Here is a 19458-nt window from a genome sequence, read left to right on the forward strand (position 1 = left end):
ACCTTCCAGTGTCTCCAGGTCTCGTCCACGTATACAGTTGTCATGTATGGTGTTTGAACCAAGTATTAGCAAGGACTAAATTATGATCAGTGCAGAATTCAACCAGCCGACTTCCTCTTTCGTTCCTTTGTCCCAATCCGAATTCTCCTGATGTTCATACACTTAGATTTCATTTCTCCAAAGGTTTCCTTGATTTTCCTGAATGCAGCATCTACCTTTCCTAGGACCATACTACCTTTGACATCCTTGCACTTCTCCTTCAGCCATTCTTCCTTAGCTACCTTGCACTTTCTATCCAGTTCATTCGTTCAATGTCGCCTGTATTCTTTTCTCCTCTCTTCATTTCCAGCATTACCTTCTCTTCCTTGGCCTGCCACTGCATTCCAGTCTCCCATCACCATTAGATTCTCGTCACCTTTTACATATTATATTAACTCTTCTGTCTTCGTATACTCTTTTGATTTCCTCATCATCCGCTGAACTAGTAGGCATATAGACCTGCTCTATTATGGTGGGCATTGGTTTGGTATCTGTCTTGACGACAGTAATTCTTTCACTGTGCTGGTCGTAGTCGCTTACCCGCTGCCCTATTTTCTTATTATATTAAACCAACTCTTGGATTTCCCCTGTTTGATTTCGTGTTGGTAATTCTGTAGTCGCTTGACCAAATATCCTGTTCTTCCTGCCAACCAGTCAGTGGCGGCGCGTGGATAAAGCGTCTGGGGGTTCACTGCTGTCGAAAATAACGTGTTGAGATTTATTGTTAATTGATGTTTACATAGATGTAAAATGGTGACATTGCTTGATTAGAAACACGACTTTCCTTTGAAGGGACACGGCTACAGCTCGAAGAAGTTACCGGGCGAGTTGGCCGTGCGTGTAGAGGCGCGCGGCTGTGAGCTTGCATCCGGGAGATAGTAGGTTCGAATCCCACTATCGGCAGCCCTGAAAATGGTTTTCCGTGGTTTCCCATTTTCACACCAGGCAAATGCTGGGGCTGTACCTTAATTAAGGCCACGGCCGCTTCCTTCCAACTCCTAGGCCTTTCCTATCCCATCGTCGCCATAAGACCTATCTGTGTCGGTGCGACGTAAAGCCCCTAGCAAAAAAAAAAAAAAAGTTACCAAAACAATGAAGATGAAAGACAGAGAATATGAGGTACAATTACTTAAAACTGATCCAATTTTCTCTGATTTTGGAGACGTTGCTTGCGTACAAATAACTTCTTCAAGAACGTGTTAGGCAGACGTATTTTGCTGCTTACTTAAAAAAACACGTATTACTAATGAAAAGCTGCAGGGGCTCTCAACTTGGGAGCGTGGGTTGGCGACCACGGGCCCCTTAGCTGAGTCCTGGCATTGCTTCCACTTACTTGCACGAGGCTCCTCACTTTCATCTATCCTATCTGACCTCCCTTGATCAAGTCTTGTTCTTTTCCTACCCCGACGGTATTAGAGCACTCGAGGCCCAGGGAGTGTTTTATTTTCACGCCCATCGTAGCCTTTGTCTTTCTTTGGCCGATATCTTCATTTTCGAAGTGTAGGATCCCTTCCATTTTTCTGTATGATTAGTGTTATATAGAGGATGGTTGCTTAGTTGTACTTCCTCTTAAAACAATGATCACCATCACCACTTACTAATGAAACGTTTCATTAATTACATAAACTTAGGCTACGTACGCTTATTGACGCTATACAAAACGTAGTTACCGAAATATTCCGGCTCATTGCGGTTAATTACATCAGAATTGCAAAATCGTCAAATTAAAACCCCTTCAAAACCTACCTACCACATACGGCAAACTTTAACCGCGCGCTCTGACAGTGCTTCGGTTAATTTAGGAACTGCTTGATGTAACTCGTGTCTATCGCTGGCCCAGTCGCTAGCGATTCCTGGGCTATGTTTTCCCTGCTCCTCACAGCCCCTCGCCGTGTGCAGCCTCCTTACGTCTCACGGCCCCACTCCTGCAGTCCTGAAATTGAACCTCTTGGCTGGTTCCGAAGAGCAACAGAGTGTTGACGTGAAAAATACCGCTACGCGCGTGGATATATAGAGCTTATTAAAGGAATAGGCTGTAATACACCATTTTACATAGACTTATCTATTTCTAGGGGGTTCACTGAACCATTGAACATATAGAACGCACCGCCACTGCTGCCAACGTACTTCTCTTGTACCAACTACATCTAACTTTAGTCTATCCGTCTCCCTTTTCATATTCCCCAACCTACCACAACGATTCAAACTTCTAACATTCCACGCTCTGACTCGCAGAATGTCATTATCCATCTTCCTGATGATCGCCCCAGTGATCCAATTGGTGGACTAGTTTTCCTCCTGAATATTTTACCCGGGAGGAAGCCATCAATAAAACATCATTCATACAGAGAGAACTGCATGTTCTTGGATGTGAGTCAAGGCTGTAGTTTCCCGTTGCTTTCTGCCGAGCAGCAGTATCAACACAGCTAAGCCATGTTGAGTCTTATTACAAGGCCATATCAGTCAATCATCTAGACTGCCGCCCTTGCAACTTCCGAAAGGCTGCTACCCCCCTTTCGATGAACAATTCGTTAGTCTGGTCTCTCAACAGATACCCATCCGATATTGTTGCTCCTGCGGCTCGGCTATCTGCTTCATTGGGACGCGCAAGCCTCCCCACCGCGGCAAGGTCACATGGTTCGCAGGGGAGGATTTCAACTCAACTGAACTGAATTCCTCCCTGTTAAATCATACCTTCGAGGAAATGATAGGCCTACATGTCTAGTATGAACTACAAAGGTGAATGAGTGGAGTCTTGCCTAACCCCTGTTACTACTTTCAATCAAGAACTCATTCTAATAACCGAGCTCGATGACTGCAGTCCCTTAAGTGCGGCCAGTATCCAGTATTTGAGAGATAGTGGCTTCGAACCCCACCGGCAACCCTGAAGATGATTTTGCGTGGTTACCCATTTTCACACCGGCAAATGCTGGGGCTGCACCTTCTTTAAGGCCACAGCCGCTTCCTTCTCACTCCTAGCCCTTTTTGGTCCCATTGTCGACCTATCTGTGTCGGCTGGACATGAAGTAACTTGTAAATAAATGTTTAAAAATCATTCTACTATAATTTTTCACAGTAGCCAAATTGTAAAGATATATGCCTTTAATTGCTTGTATTCCCCACAATTCTACAGTATGGCAACGTCTTTTCCCTTCGTACTCTCTCATATGCCTTTTCTAGATCTATGAAATATTAAAACAAGCTCCCTGGTCGAGGTGGTATTCTGTAGGTGTGGTCGGTTTATCCGGAAGAACGTAGGATCGATTCTCCGTCAGGAAGTCGAAAAATTTAACAAAGTAGATTTCTACTTTCGGAGGTGTACATGGCTCTGAGATTCACTCAGCCTACACCAAAAATGAGTACCAGGTTAATTCTTGGGGCAACGGTGGCCGTTCTAGTGCTAACCACCCTACCCCACCAAGTGCCGAGGTTACGGATAGTGAAAGCCTTTACCTTCCTCCCTTCCAAGAGTCTTCATGGCATGTACGAAGATTGCCTTGCTTTAGTTTTACTTCATAAAATATTAAAATGGTTTATTCCTCTAATTTACTTAATGCATACTGAATATCTAGTCCTGGCAGCCCTTCAGAGATTTTAATCGTAAGCTGTTAATTCCCTTGACTCGGGGAGTGGTTGTTTATGTTGTTGCCAACATTCCTGCACTTCACGTGCCATATACAACAGTACCCTCTACTACGAAAACACGCAGTTTCCTATAAACTGACCACTCCGTCCACCTTCATCGGAAAATCTGCCTTACAAGGTCCGTATCTGGCTGTAAAGGCCACGCGAAATATGAACCAATCCCGTGTATTAACGCTGAGTCTAAAAAGTGCCTCGTAAGTTTCCTTCTCCCCGCGCTTGCCGGCTGCAGTGGTGAACCAATTGGAACGGGGTGGGGAGGAGGTGCAGAGGCGTGTCTCCAAGTATGCAGTGTGCCAGCTTAGCATTGGCCAGCAGGTATTCATCGCTGATCGCGCGGAATTTGAAATGTCGCAACTTTTAGGCCCCGTAGTTAACGCTCTAATGAATGTTGGCACCCAAAATTGATGCCGACATCATTTTTACGTGTACCTCAATGTGTTTTCCAAGATTCATCACGATCGGCGACTAACCCATTGCCGATGTTTCCTTGTAAGAAATATATATATTTCACCAATGTTCTCATGCTACTTAGGAGACTTAGCAGTCAATTCTGCTTACTTATTACTAATATACCTACCCGACTTACCCTCCCTAAAAAAAACACTGAGAGGAAATTTTAATTAGGCTATCTGGTACTAGAAGCATTGGGCGTTTATGAATGAGATTTCATTGCCTCATATTTAGAAACGATGTGGAATATAAGCTTGTAGCTTTTACATAATTGTTGATACCTCAAGTTTTATGTGTAATCACGACGTAGACGTGACTTCACATTTAGTGTGATTCTAACCATGACTGCCTTGATGAGAAGTCAGTTTCGATGTCACTCGGCTATCACGCCCAGTGGATCTGGAATATTTACTGCATCAGAGTTCCTTCGTTTGGAACTAGATGCAAGTTCTAACTGGTAGAGTCCTTTATATACACAGGGATAATGTATACTACAAATTTCCTGAATATATTTACAGTATCCTCTGCTTCTTACAAGAGGCAGATACAAGAGATGGCCCCTTAGAGGCTCTCAAATATGAGTGCCGAGCACAGGCCGGTAGCTAGAGCTCACGTTGTTTAATTTACTTGCGACCTCCTCATATCTAACTTTCCTCTTCGACCTCCCAAGGCCAAATCTTGTTTTCCTCCGATCCCAACCGCATTTGGTTTGCGAGGCGTAGGAAGTTCTCTTCATGTTCATATCAGCGTAGTTTCTTAATTTCCTTTTTCAGATAAGTTGATTCTTCGAAGCCTCGAACTTCTTTATTTTCCCCTGTGACTGGCATTAGGAGATGTTCGTCTGCCTTGATCAGCTTTTAAAATTGGGATACACAACCAGAAATCTTTAGACGCCTCAAGCTAGACTGGAAAACATTTGAGAGGCACTCGGTAATCTTCAGATCAAGCAAATCTGTAAATATGAAGAAAAAAATGTTCATTGCGTTTTCTCCGTGCTGACTTATACCAGTGAATCAAGGGCACTGAATACGTTTACAAGAGGGAATCTCATAAAGCCCATCAAGAGGTCAATGTTGGGTTTTACACAGAAAGGAAGGAAGAAGGCAGAAGACATCACTTTGCAAAGACTAATGATGTCCTGGATTGGAGTCCAAGAGTCCAACTGAAACCACCAGACCTTTGGGATAACAAACATTCGGAAGATCGGTGAAGTTCACTGGCAGAGAACCGCCCAAAATCTTTCCTCTTGGAAAGAACCTGGGAAGAATGACTTGAAAATTATGTCTTCAAGTAGCCACATCAATTCGATAGAATTGTCTCATGACGACGATGATGATGATGATGATGGTGATTATGATCTCTCGTTATACTTCCTCCGTTAACAAAAATCGCCACTAGCATCCCTCTAACGAGTGCACTTCTTCGTACCAGCTCAGTTGTTGGTTCGCCAGCTAATTGGAGGCCCGGTCATGGTTGATGTAGGCTCCTTGATGCAGAAGTAATTGAACTGAGAAGGAGAGGTTTTAAGTTTTTAGGGTGGACCAATAGTGTTTATGACACGCTACAAACATAAAGTTCGGCTTCCGATATGCTTCAAGGTGCATTGAAGATTGAACATGGTTGAGCTCCCTCTATGTGATATACGAGTAGACTTTGATATTAATGACTGCGACCTTGTTTACTGACATTTCTTTAATTTCATTTGCATAATGGCTTGGTAAGATGCATCCGAAGCAAAGCGGTGCAGGCTCGACAACTTAATAAGCATGACAATTTGAGCGGTACATTAATTTTATTGATCAAACACAATGGGAAGTTACCGACTGTTTCAATAGCTAGCAGATGAAGTCTGGAGATTGGATGAGTCATAACACTCTGACAGGGCGTTGTCTCTTCATTGACAAAGATACTCTACTTTTGAAGGTTACCCCTAGCGATGCGAAAAAAATGTAAATTATTTCGCAATGAAATTATCATTTTTGTTTGCATTCCATATGTTCCAAGCTCGTTGTAATTTTAGAATTAATTTATCACATTCATCATTTCACCAAGCATGTTTTCTTTTCTTTTTAAGAATGGTTTCTTCTTCTGTCTGTAAAATGTCCTTTTAAGGTTGTACCCACGTTTTAGGTGTCCTTTTATCCAACTATTTTGAAACTATTTTCTTTGACTAGTTGTACGTCAAACTTTTTACGTTGATGTTGATTCTTTGTTCCTAATTGGTTTAATTTTGAATTTAATGGTTGACATATAGTGGTCTGAATCCAAACTGGAACTCTTAGCGACCTTTACATCAAGTATCTCTGGTGCAGACTGCCTACTTATGGCAACGTGGTCAATTTGTTTCTCACCACAGATTGGATTTGGGGAGACCCATGTAGTCTGTTTTCTAGGAAGGTTTTAAAGAATGTAGATTTTAGGACTAGATTATGTTCTTTGCAGAGACCAATGAGTCTTTCTCCATTAGCATTTGTTCATCGATGAGCGGGGAGTTTACCTACTAAAGATCGATGATAACGTTCTGTGCCGAATTGAGCGAGCATGAAAATCTCCAAGCAATATTATTGCGTTTTTGGATGGAATTTGTTCTAAATTGTTCGAAACTTCTTGCGAAAATGTTTCTATTTGTTATTTCTGGGTTTTATATTTTTTGTTTGTAGGTGCATGTACATTTACAATAGTGTAGACTTTATTCGTTGATTTAAAGGTTTGCGTGGAAAGTCTTTCATGAGGAGAATTAAACCCTGTTATAGAGTTTAGTATATTCTTGTTTACAATAAAACATGTTCCATATTGAGGTACATTCTTCATAGGTCTTTTTCCTGATTTTTTCTTAAATATCCTGAATCCATCTGAGTCAAAGTGGTTTTCATCAGTATATATTGTTTCTTGAAGTGCTGTTATCAAAATGTTTTTAACTCTTAGAAAATCTGTCAATGTTTTAAATTGTCCTGTCTTTAAAAGTGAGTTCACATTAAAAGAATCCAAATAATTTATGTTTTTGTGCCTAATTCAGTATGATATTTGCTTAAAGCAGGTTTCAGGATGCTCCGACTCATCCTTTGCACAATGTTGTGGGCCCCAGAATCCGAATGCCCACTTTTCATTTCCTTGGAAATGGGAAATTGATTCCTACCTGGGGTGAAGTCTCTTACAGATTACATATCCACAGTTGATTGTTTGATGGGTTAAGGGAACAACAAAAAGCTCCGAGGAAAGATTTTCAGCCGCACCTCTGGTGAACAGACGCTGACCATTTAGCCGCTTGTTACAAATCAGACGCGAAATAGATTTTGTTTTTAGCTGTCTCTTCCGCTAGTTCCGCCGTATCGAGATCCATTCCCTCCGCCTTCACTACCGTTGAGATTAGCGCCCTCCATATTTATAACCCTTGGAGAGAGGATGTCTCAGTATTTGAAAGCCTCCCCCCCCCACCAAGAATTAGGCTACCTGTTGATCCGCGCATCCTAAAACCATCCCAGCAGAAGTGCTAAGAACCCCCTATTTACTATTTATTTATTTATTTATTTATTTTATTTATATGTGTTTCTTAAGCAAAACCTTAATAAATTAGGGTTAAACATAATAGAAATTTAATATTTTGCCGCGGGCCGTATGTTTGCCACACCTGACTTAGACAGTGAGATGACTCTGGAAGAATTTATAATTTGTGCTACAGTAGGATTCTAATGGAATCAGTCGTACAGATAGAACCATAGAGAGAGAGAGAGAGAGAGAGAGAGAGAGAGGGGGAGATAGTAGTGATGATCCTGTCTCAATGATTTCTAGGTAAGAGCAGTTTTCGTAGCAAATTCATCAGTACTGTGTATGTGAATAGGGAAATGCTTTTTGATCTATGTTGAAAAACAAATTACAATATATCGCAATTTTTCACCTCGTTTAGAGCTCGATCCCAAGGTCCTAGATGTACCGGGTTGGATTTACGGCCAGTTCGGGGACTTTAACCTTAATTCGTTAATTCCCCTTGCTCAGGGTTCCGGTGTGTCTGCCGTTTTAATTATTAGAATTCACCGCGGACGCGCGTCGACTCAGAAGAACTGCACCAGACATCCCTGGAGGCCACCTCATTTAAGAACGCCAGAATTTCATCTTCCGTCTATTAGTACTGCCTAACGAGCTGGAACAACCTGTAATATTGCCCATACGCGTACATTAACCCTTTGTTCACTGGCCAGTTTAGTGAAAGCGTCATACCCACCTTGAATTGGCTGAATTGTGGTTCGCGTTCTTCCACTGTAAATTTTCAGTTAGTTTCTTTCAACAATGGAATCTCTGAGTGCTGAAACAGAATAAGTCATAATTCAAACATTTTGTTTTATTAAGGTTTCATTCCATGACCCATCGTCCCGTGTTGAAACAGAAAAAGACATGTACGATTTTCAGGAGTCTAGTGGCAGACGATGAATCGTGAAACTGAATAAGCCATTGAGTGACGTACTTCATTTCAACACTCATTCATGAGTAATTCAATATGTATTATTCACAGCTCAGGGATTTTATCTTGGCCAAAGACGAGGACACCAGATTAAGAATTGTAGCAGCCAAGTATACTTCAATTATAAAATGTTTATAAAGTGAAACTGCAATTGTGCATTTACCAAGTATGTTTAATAATTAATTTATACTATTAAAATAAAGCTACCGGGCGAGTTGGTCGTGCGGTTGGAGGCATGCGGCTGTGAGCTTGCATCCGGGAAATAGTGGGTTCGAATCCCACTGTCGGTAGACCTGAAGATGGTTTTCCATTGTTTCCCATTTTCACACCGGCCAAATGCTGGGGCTGTGCCTTAATTAAGGCCACAGCCACTTCCTTCCAACTCCTTGGCCTTTCCTAACCCATCGTCCCCATAAGATCTATCTGTGTCGGTGCGACGTAAAGCCACTAGCAAGAAAGGAATAAACCCATTTTGTAAACATTCCAAAATAATGTCATTTTCATTCTATTGAGGGTTGAAGGAGGATAAGTCAAATTTGAAGATGAAAATTGTTTACTGTACATCAGTTACGTGCACTGAACAATCTTGCAGAATTATGTATTAGATACTACAGAAACGTGTAGAAGAAATTATGGGAAAATACATTTTAATCTTTCCATAATCACATTTCTTGTCTCACTTTGTTAAATAGCTGAAAGTGGCTTACTTGATTTAAATAATTTACGAATACCTTCTACATCGCTAGCCAATGCAGACTCTGCGTAACAACACTTTGGTAATATACAGTAGTATGTGCTTTGACTGCCGGCCCCGTGGTGTAGGGGTAGCGTGCCTGCCTCTTACCCGGAGGCCCCGGGTTCGATTCCCGGCCAGGTCAGGGATTTTTACCTGGACCTGAGGGCTGGTTCGAGGTCCACTCAGCCTACGTGATTAGAATTGAGGAGCTCTCTGACGGTGAGATAGCGGCTCCGGTCTAGAAAGCCAAGAATAACGGCCGAGAGGATTCGTCGTGCTGACCACACGACACCTCGTAATCTGCAGGCCTTCGGGCTGAGCAGCGGTCGCTTGGTAGGTCAAGGCCCTTCAAGGGCTGTAGTGCCATGGGGTTTGGTTTGGTTTGGTTATGTGCTTTGACTACTACATTTTTTTTTTTTTTTACAATTGGCTTTACGTCGCACCGACACAGATAGGTCTTATGGGATTCGAATCCACTATCTCCCGGATGCAACCCCTAACCGCACGGTCAAGTCGCCTGGTTGAATACTAGAAACTTTAAGTTTAATTTCATTAATTTCAAACATGATAATACTTTTCAGGACACATTTATATATATATATATACAATACTTTTATGAAAAATGTTAATGTATGAGTGTAAACGATGATATTAACAATATAGTTCGAGAGAATGTCTGCGACTTTGTTGCTTATCGTCAGACCATCTTCATCTCTTACAGTACAACAGGGAATGCTTATTTACAGAACGGACAAGTTGTCACTGTATCGTTACGAAGTGACATTATGTTACTCTATTATTATTATTATTACTATGATTATGATTATTATTTCTTATTTGACTTATTGCTTGAAGTAGCATCTGATGGTTGTGACAAACATGTGGAGTGTTTTGTCAGAATAAAAACAACCATCTAGCATACTGGCGATCGGTGGCTGTGGCAATAACAATACGGTCGTGAAAGATTAAATATAAGTTTCACATTTCCTGCCCAGTATTTCATAATACGAACACCAGAGATGCTACAAAAGCATCGCAGAGGACCTGTACAACACAGACAATCCCTTTAGATCAATAGATATGTAGAGGCACTGTAATATATCTGGCATTCTAACAGATACTGTATGTAGATTCATTTAAACTTCGTTCAAGTAAGCTTTGCTGTGGTACGTTCACTAAATTTCTCTCTCTTTTTTGTACAATTTGCTTCACATCGCACCGACAGAATTTGACTGGTGTGAAAATGGGGAAACCACGGAAAACTTTTTTCAGGGCTGTCGGCAAAGGGGTTCGAACCTACTATCTCCCGGATACAAACTCACAGCTCGGTCGTTCACGAATTAAAGCTTGAGTTGAGATGCTGGGACGGGGCACATTCCTACTTGAAAGAGCAACTTAGAGAGTGTTTTTCCCCTTCCTAATTTGCGATAATAACGTTCATGGCCGCAAAATCTGTCTCTATGACTTCACGGTTCCTAGTCAGTAGGCTGAAGTTCCAAAAGACCTGCAGAGCCAAAATAATTGCTGTTTATTGAGTAAGAATACGAAACTTAAGTTCTTTATTTGTCCTGAAGCTGGTAGAGATATTGAGGCTTCGTATGTTCATAGCCACGTTGAATATGGTCTGCTCTTGTCTTCGTCGTGGTATTGACGTAGTAGCTTCCCATTCAATTGACCTGATGACAATTTCTACCTTTACCATTAATTTGAGATCTTTGATGTGATTGCTGAAACTTCGGGATCATACCTGAGAAGAGAAATAGGAAAAACATTCCGCTCCTCCTGTTGTAACTCGTGGGAAATGTATGAATGGCACCTACCGTAGAGACCTCAGCAGCTTCCTTCTCATGCATAGCCTTATGTGTATAAATACAGGCACCCTTACTGACAACTCACAACACAGGTGATTACTCATACGAGGTGTAACTGTTGACCTCAGTGTATTTAGCTTCTGACATGAGGTAACTTTCTTCTTCTTCTTCTTTATCGGTTTACCCTCCAGGGTCGGTTTCTCCCTCGCACTCAGCGGGGGATGGTGGTGGTGATTATTGTTTTAAGAGGAAGTACAACTAGGCCACCATCCTCTATATAACACTAATCAGAGGGAAAAACGGAAGGGGTCCGACACTTCGAAAAATGAAGATATCGGCCAAAGGAAGACAAGGGCTACGAAGGGCGTGAAAATGAGACTCCCTAGCGCTCGCAAACCTAATAGCGTCGGGGTCGGAAACGAACAAGAGTTGACCAAGGGAGGACGGATAGAATAGATGAAAGTGAGGAGTCTGGCACAAGTAAGTGGAAGCAATGCCAGGTCTCAGCTGAGGGCCCGTGGTCGCCATCCCACGCTCTAAAGTTCAGAGCCCCTGAGGCCCCTTTTAGTCGCCTCTTACGACAGGCAGGAGATACCGTGGGTGTTATTCTACCGCCCCCACCCACAGGGGAATCACACCTCTACCGCTTCATGGGCAGTGTCCTGGAGCTTCAGACTCTGGGTTGGGGAATACAACTGGGGAGGATGACCAGTACCTCACCCAGGTGGCCTCACCTGCTATGCTGAACAGGGGCCTTACGGGGGGATTGGAAGTTTGGAAGGGACAGACAAGGAAGAGGGAAGGAAGCGGCCGTGGCCTTAAGTTTGGTACCATCGCGTCATTTGCCTGGAGAAGAATTGGGAAACCACGGAAAACCAGTTCCAGGATGGTTGTGGTGGGAATCGAACCCATCTCTACTCAGTTGTCCTCCCGAGGCTGAGTGTACCCCGATCAAATTTGGTGGCAGAGCCGGGAATCGAACGCGGGCCTCCGGGGGTGGCAGCTAATCACACTAACCACGACACCATAGAGGCGGACGACATGAAGTAACAACATCAATTAACTAAGGGCTTCGGTATCTTTCAATTACCTATGGTGTTACTTGTCATATCCTTTATAAGTTGTGCCGTACTGAGTGGCTCAGACGGTTGAAGGCGCTGCGCTGGCCCTCTGACCCCAACTTGGCAGGTTCGACCCTGGCTCAGTCCGGTGGTATTTGAAGGTGCTCAAATACGTCAGCCTCGTGTCGGTAGATTTACTGGCACGTAAAACGACTCCTGCGCGACTAAATTCTGGCATCTCGGCGTCTCCGAAAACCGAAAAAGTGTAGTTAGTGGGACGTAAAGCCAATAACATTATTATTACTTTTTTATTTTGATTAGTTATTACTTAGTAATAACAAAATCCATCTTGTAAAGGCCATGAAGATCCTTGGAGGAATAGAAGATAGAGGTTTCCACCACCCCTAACCTCAGCACGTAGTGGGGTAGAGTGGTCAACCTTATGGCCGGTCACGTTTGTTCTCCAGAAGTGAATGTCTCGTTTCTAAATTTTTCGTCTTCCTGTTGGTGAATAGAATCCACTCCTTCCGGGTGAAACGGGCACACCTTCACTGCCTCGACTAGAGATTGCATTGTTAACCGAAAATACGGAAAAACAAGCAGTACTGAAATTTAAGACGCATGCTCTGAACGTCGAACAGCAGACTACTGAGTCCTCGTCAGGAACTGCCACTGCAACGGCAGTGGAAGGAGCTACAGCCAACACCTTCTGTAGCAACATTTCGGTGATCATTTAATTTCCCTTGGAACGGAATTTCCATACCTTTCCCACTCCCCGAATCTCACGCCCGCCGATGCCTGCATATCTCGTTCACTGTCTTAGTCAGACTGCCTTGCTTTCTTCACAGTGTTCTAAAAACTCATCTATATAAACAAGAAATACATAGACAGAAAATTAGTTTTCTTCAAAACTATAAAAGTAATTTGAAGAGGCCCAGCTACGTAAAATTGTCGGGAATATCTATTTTCAAGCCTGCATTCCCAGTAAATTATAGTTTATCGAGGATAGGAATAGAATCTACACATTTGGGGCAATTTGTGGTACTGTAAAGTCTTGTCACTACCACCTGTTACCGGTTAAACATTATTGAGAATGCCACTGTCGTCTTCATCACGATTTATATTTTCATCGTCGCTAGGTTCACTTGATCTCACACTTTCACTAAGTAAATCATTGTATGTATGTTTAGTCCTCAGCCCGAAGGCTGGTTGGATCCTCAACAGCTCCGCCTTCAGCTGTCATAGATGGCCTAGGCATCACTAAAGAGGCGTACTAGGGAAATGAGGAGTGAGTTTCCCGTTGCTTTCCTCGCCGAGCCAGAAGTTGCTATTACATATCAGTCTGCCAAGCCCACTGAAATGCATACACCAACCGATCCTATGAGCAATATTTTCACACTATTCATAGCAGGGACTGGCTGCATAAGGAATGGTATTACTAGCATCACTCATACCTCAGTCACTTTCATTTTGTCAAAGCCAAGGAAAAAGCTGAGACAGATCAATGAAAGTAACAAGATAGCTCTAGCCCATACCAGAAGACATAGTGCGCTGTAAACACTAGGTCCCGCCAGCAAAGGCATAAGTAAATCATTACCAACGTACAATTCTCTTTCAGTATCATCATTTAGCAAAGAACACGGAACGCCGCGTGATGAGGAAGCGATGGTGTAAACAAACGGCGGCTAACGTCATCCTTTTGTCTCTAGTTCGGCCACGCAAGACGGATAAATACTTAGACCAGCACTATTGCACTATTCCTGATTCCAATGATGTGCAACAGATGGCGTTTGCATTCATTTTCGGCTACAATCAAAGCAATTAAGGCAAAGCTGCCTAAGCCCGAATGTGTATTCGGGCTGACACCGTACGGCGCTAATGGGGAGCCCGAGTACTATTCAAGATACGGACTGGCATCCTGGCATCGCCATAAGACATCTGGTGGTGCAAACGCAAACTTCGAAAACTACTGGTATTTTTACAATAAAGCAAAGAAATATAGGTGAAACATTTTTAAACCTATTGCAATGGGTGAGGAAAATCCAAGTTCATCACATGAACACCTTAGAACTCCTACTTGGAAAAGACAATCACGTTCTATACTCAGCGAGGGCAGGAAAATAATAGCAGACGTAGAAGAATGCTGCGCTGCAGAAAAGAGAAAATAAACAGTTCCTCTTCCCCTCAGTAAGTAGGCTGAACGATCTGCCGCATATAGGGGAAAATCTGATTCCACAGTTAAGAGAATTAAAACATTTCCTGCCTCTGCACACACCCGCACTAAAAAGAGGTAGGCCACTCTACTTCGTTATAATTGATATTATTACGGATAATAAAGAAAAATGTCACAACAAGAAATGATATATATGTGTTCGTGAGTGCGTGTGTGACGCAGATAACAGAGGTTTGGAAAATCCATATCGATCACACTATCGATTCAATTCAGATTTAATTTCCATTCAGTTGGCAGTTCTACTGGAAAAGTCGAGTTCCCTCATTGCCCCCTCTACCCCTGTAAAACGAAGTGTCCCTAACATTTTCGCAGGTAGTACGTACTCGGGCAGACAGACCAGGCGACCTGCGCGAATTGCCACGGCAATCACGCAGCATCGTTTCCTGGCTGCCCATACTTTAAGAAGGCAATTAAACAAAAAAATCGCAAAAACTCACATCTAAAACCATCCACCAAAACAAACACCCAAGCAGACCCACTCGCGCCTCTCCTCACCGCCTCCACCACCCACAATAACATGCCTAACAACAATCTCCTACTTCTCATCTTCAGCTTACTTCAACACAAACTGCAGCCCAATTCAGGGCCAGCTCGGTGGATCGAGGTGGTGAAAAACCTAATCAGAGACCCCCCCCCCACCACCACAACTAACCGAGCCAAGAACAACCAAGAAGTTCCCACCTCCTTTGAACCACACATACGGGCTTCTTAAGTAATATTTTAACACCTACAAGCTGAAGCACTGGTTTCGGAGACGAGGTGCTGCAACACAAAATGCTGACCATACACTACATGATGCTATTTCTCTAAATTGTTCTAACATCCGCAGATACTTATCTACCTATTGTTTAATAATAATAATAATAATAATAATAATAATAATAATAATAATAATAATAATAATAATAATAATAAAAGTTGCGACACAAAAAACGATGTAAGCGTTGCAAATTTCCGAAAGCAACATTAACCCTTTGACCGCCAACCTCATATGCGGTGTCGATGTCCTATACCGCCAAGGCCTAATGATCACTTTTTACATTGCAGTAAATTATTCGTAATAACTTCTGTTCAATTTATGTAAATTGGATGGTCATTTATTTGTTTCGAAGGTAATGCTTCGGGAATTTTATTGATGTAAATTAATCCACCTTTATTTTATACATTTTATGAAGTGATAAGTCAAATAAATATCTCCTTTATTTTAAAAATGTACTTCATGTTAAAAAACCGGTAAGAAAAAAATATTTTTACTATCAAAAGCTTCATTATTTTAGAGAGGTGGTGTTTCCTATGCTATATGTTAAAATAATAAAGCCTTATGTACAATATTACACTTACAACATTTTTTTAATTATTATTATTATTATTATTATTATTATCATTACATTAACGTGAAATTTTTTCTAATCTTACATTATATGCAAATGCTGCAGTTCCTGGTTCGTTTTAAGTCAAAAATGATTACTAATGTCTATTTCACACAGACTTAACTCTCAAAAATTCACGTTTTGCCTTAAAAATATGATACAAGAAATTATTTACTAATATTTACACATGTTTATGACGTGTTCTAGGGGGGGGGGGGGGCACAAAGAGTGTACACCCTTCTTACACTGTTTACAAATGTATCTGGTCTTTTTTCCAATTACCACCTTGACTAGTACTAATCTTTCTGAATACGGAACAGTTGCGTTCCTTTTTTTCCCGGTAAATAGTAAGGGGTTCGTTACCCGCCCGCGGGAGCTGAATTACCGCTTGGTCACCAAGCCACTCGGCAGCAAGTTCCTCAACTAAACTTGTTGTATATAGTCTTATTTAATCCAATACTAGTCCAAAACATGTCCGATCAATCAGACGTTGGCGTTTTTAGACTGAACCTCAAACGTCCGATCAGTCGGACGTTGGCGGTTAAAGGGTTAAGCAAGCTAAACCCTGCATGACTAACCATACAGGGCAAGCCACATCGTATACCTTAAATGCTGTGCCAGTCAAACACAAAATGAAGCTAGTTCTCCTGCACACTCACACACTAAAGTATAAAAACACCCAAACACGCAAAACACACACATATAGCTAAAACACGGTTTAATGACAAAAACAAGTCAGACACAGAATGAAGCTAGTTCTCCTCGACACTCACACACTGAAGTATAAAAACACCCGAACACCAAAAACACATACATACAGCTAAAACACAGTTTAATGACAAAAAACAAACATGCATTCGTAGTTAAGTAACATCGGGAGTTGTCACTCACTCGATGGGTGGCCAAACGTCCGCACATTTACTGTTTAAAAATAATTAACGAATTACTTATAAAACTATCTAAAACTACAAGAAGTAACACACACAACTTATTACACTCAGTACAGACCGACAGAGGAGCTCCGATGGGAGCACCGGTATCGGTACGACACAAACCACCTATCTTGCTGTGAACATACAGGAACCAAGGGCAAAGGACATATGGAGCATGCCGAAAGTATCTGTTTTCCGATCAGATGATCCAGCTAGGAATCTTCCCGAATTACTGAAGAAGATACAGTCGTTCTTTGTGTCCTTACGGCAGTCTGTATTCATCAACCATTATGAACCATTATGAACAATGCATGAGACGCGGGTCCACATTTTGAACACATGCTGAATCGACGCTGTTAAATTCGTATTGCCGTCGATACCTTGCGGGTTATAATGACATATCTTGATGCTCAGAACGTTTGTTCTGTCAGTACAATTGTTTTGCCGCATACTGTATATTAATTAAAATACATTTCTTTAATTATTTACTATTTTATGTGTATAAAAGGGTTATTCTGCCCGAAGGCAGGTCCGAACCTCCGCAGAGGTGTTCCTGAGCCGGAGCTTACGTGCGGTAGGGTGGCCAGTTCCTTTCCGCTCCTCCATTCCCTTACCCCCCATCAACAGCGCGTGGCAACCCATCCAACTCCTGACCACGCCCAATGTTGCTTAACTTCGGAGATCTCACGGGATCCGGTGTTTCAACACGGCTACGGCCGTTGGCTTTTATGTGTATATGTAAATGTATCTCCATTTTTATTTTTATTTCTTTCTTTCTTTCTTTCTTTTTGTTCACGTTTTGTTTGCATTTTTTACGTTATTATTGAACAGATAGGTTTCTGTCTACTTGATATGTAGATAAAGGTGAGCCCAATTATAATACTCTTATTATTTAGAAGAGTGTTCCTTGTCATCGACTGTCGTGAACTGTCCTCTTACTCCACGTTAGAATATATGACGGAGTAATTCATGTTCTGTGATTTTCATGCCTTAAGTTCACGGAGTAGATGTTCACCGTCTTTGGCTCTTTATTTTCTACGGCGCAGAATAGGTGAGCACATTGAAGCGATAGCAATGGTCACTTAATAGAGAAGGGACTCAATTTAAATAGATCACAAATGCTGAGATAGTTGTGCATACATCATTTTCTGTTCGCCTCCAACTTTGTCCTATCTCCGGTACCAGAAAGATTACTGTTTCGTTTTAGTGTTGAGCTGTTCTAAAACTGTATCGTAGACAAATGTGTCTGCTCTAATACAAGGCTTATTTGTACGTGATAAAGAAAATATCTGTTACAAAGAGAGTAATCTTTGTTTTATCAGAAAAAGAAATAGTTCACTGATGCGTAGAAATATTTCTTTCTTTCTCTTCACCGCCGCGTTACTTTAATGACGCGCCTCACGTCATTATTGGTTCCTCTCATCCGAGGTATCATGAGCCAATCAGACTCTCTGAGAGAGGAAACGAAATGGCATGCTCACATACGACATGACAATTTTCCGCTGTGCTCATGTGACATAATGACGGGGCAGTAACCAGGCCTGTTCCACAACAATAGCCAATTAACATTAGTACCGTGCACGCGACTCGTTTAGTGCGCTTAGCAGACTAAACCTTCTACCTCTCACGGCGATCACCACCGGATATGAACGAACCATTGACGATAAGCGATGGAGGGTTTCGAAGTGCCCTCTATTAAAGAAACCAAGCGTGTTTGAGTGAGCAAGAAGCAGCAGATTCTTCTTCTCAGTTGCGTGGTTGGCAGGCCAACGATGAAGGTATTCGTCGGAATGTATCAATCAATCAATCAATAAATAAAAACAGAAAATATATTACAAAGATGAATAGCTCACTGATGCGCAAGAAACATCTCTTTTTTCTCTACTCAGCGCCGCGTTACTCTAATATTGAAACGCCTTACGTCATTATTCGTTCCTCTCATCCGAGGTATCTGTCATATTCTTGTCAGCAACTAAAGACTAAGCAGACGGAATGCAAGAATACATTTATTAAATTCCCTGTTATGAGTCTGTCTTGCAATGGCAACTATTTCTTTTGCTAGTTGCTTTACGTCGCACTGACTCAGATGGGTCTTATGGCGACGATGGGACAGGAAAGGCCTGGGAAGGGGAAGGAAGCGACCGTGGCCTAAATTAAGGTACAGCCCCAGCATTTGTCTGGTGTGAAAATGGAAAACCACGGAAAACCACCTTCAGGGCTGCCGACAGTGGGGTTCGAATCCACTATCTCCCCGGTGCGAGCTCACAGCTGTGCGCTCCTAACCGCATGGCCAACTCGCCCGGTTGGTAACCTCACACGGCCAACTCGCCCGGTTGGTAACTAATTTGAGGTTCCTTACGGAGCGAACTTCTCCCCTCTTAGCCTCTTACCTCTCAGAATTGACGCCCGTGGTGTAAACTATATCAGTATTGTTGTTTGGGTCATCAGTCCATAGACTGATTTGATGTAGTTCTCCATGCCGCCCTATCCTGTGGTAACCTTTTAAAACTTGCAATATAAAAACACTGAAAAGTCAAACTGAAAAGATGTACAAAACTCGAGTGCCCATAGGATTTAAAATGTTCCTATTTTTAAAATGTTCCTATTACACAAACTGATTTCATACCAACGAAACGTTCCCTTTTATATTTAAAATGTTCCTATTACACAAACTGATTTCATACCAACGAAACGTTCCCTTTTATAGTATCCAATAAAATAAATA

General features: G+C 42.0%; 1 protein-coding gene across 1 annotated transcript in view; it reads left to right on the top strand.

Moving 5' to 3' along the window:
* The window catches only part of LOC136858267 (A disintegrin and metalloproteinase with thrombospondin motifs 7), an 852495-nt gene that overhangs the window by 127121 nt on the left and 705916 nt on the right, over positions 1 to 19458 (top strand). The gene's annotated exons all lie outside the window — the stretch shown is intronic.

The sequence above is a fragment of the Anabrus simplex genome, chromosome 1, assembly GCF_040414725.1.
Source record: "Anabrus simplex isolate iqAnaSimp1 chromosome 1, ASM4041472v1, whole genome shotgun sequence".
Taxonomy (NCBI): Eukaryota; Metazoa; Arthropoda; class Insecta; order Orthoptera; family Tettigoniidae; genus Anabrus; species Anabrus simplex.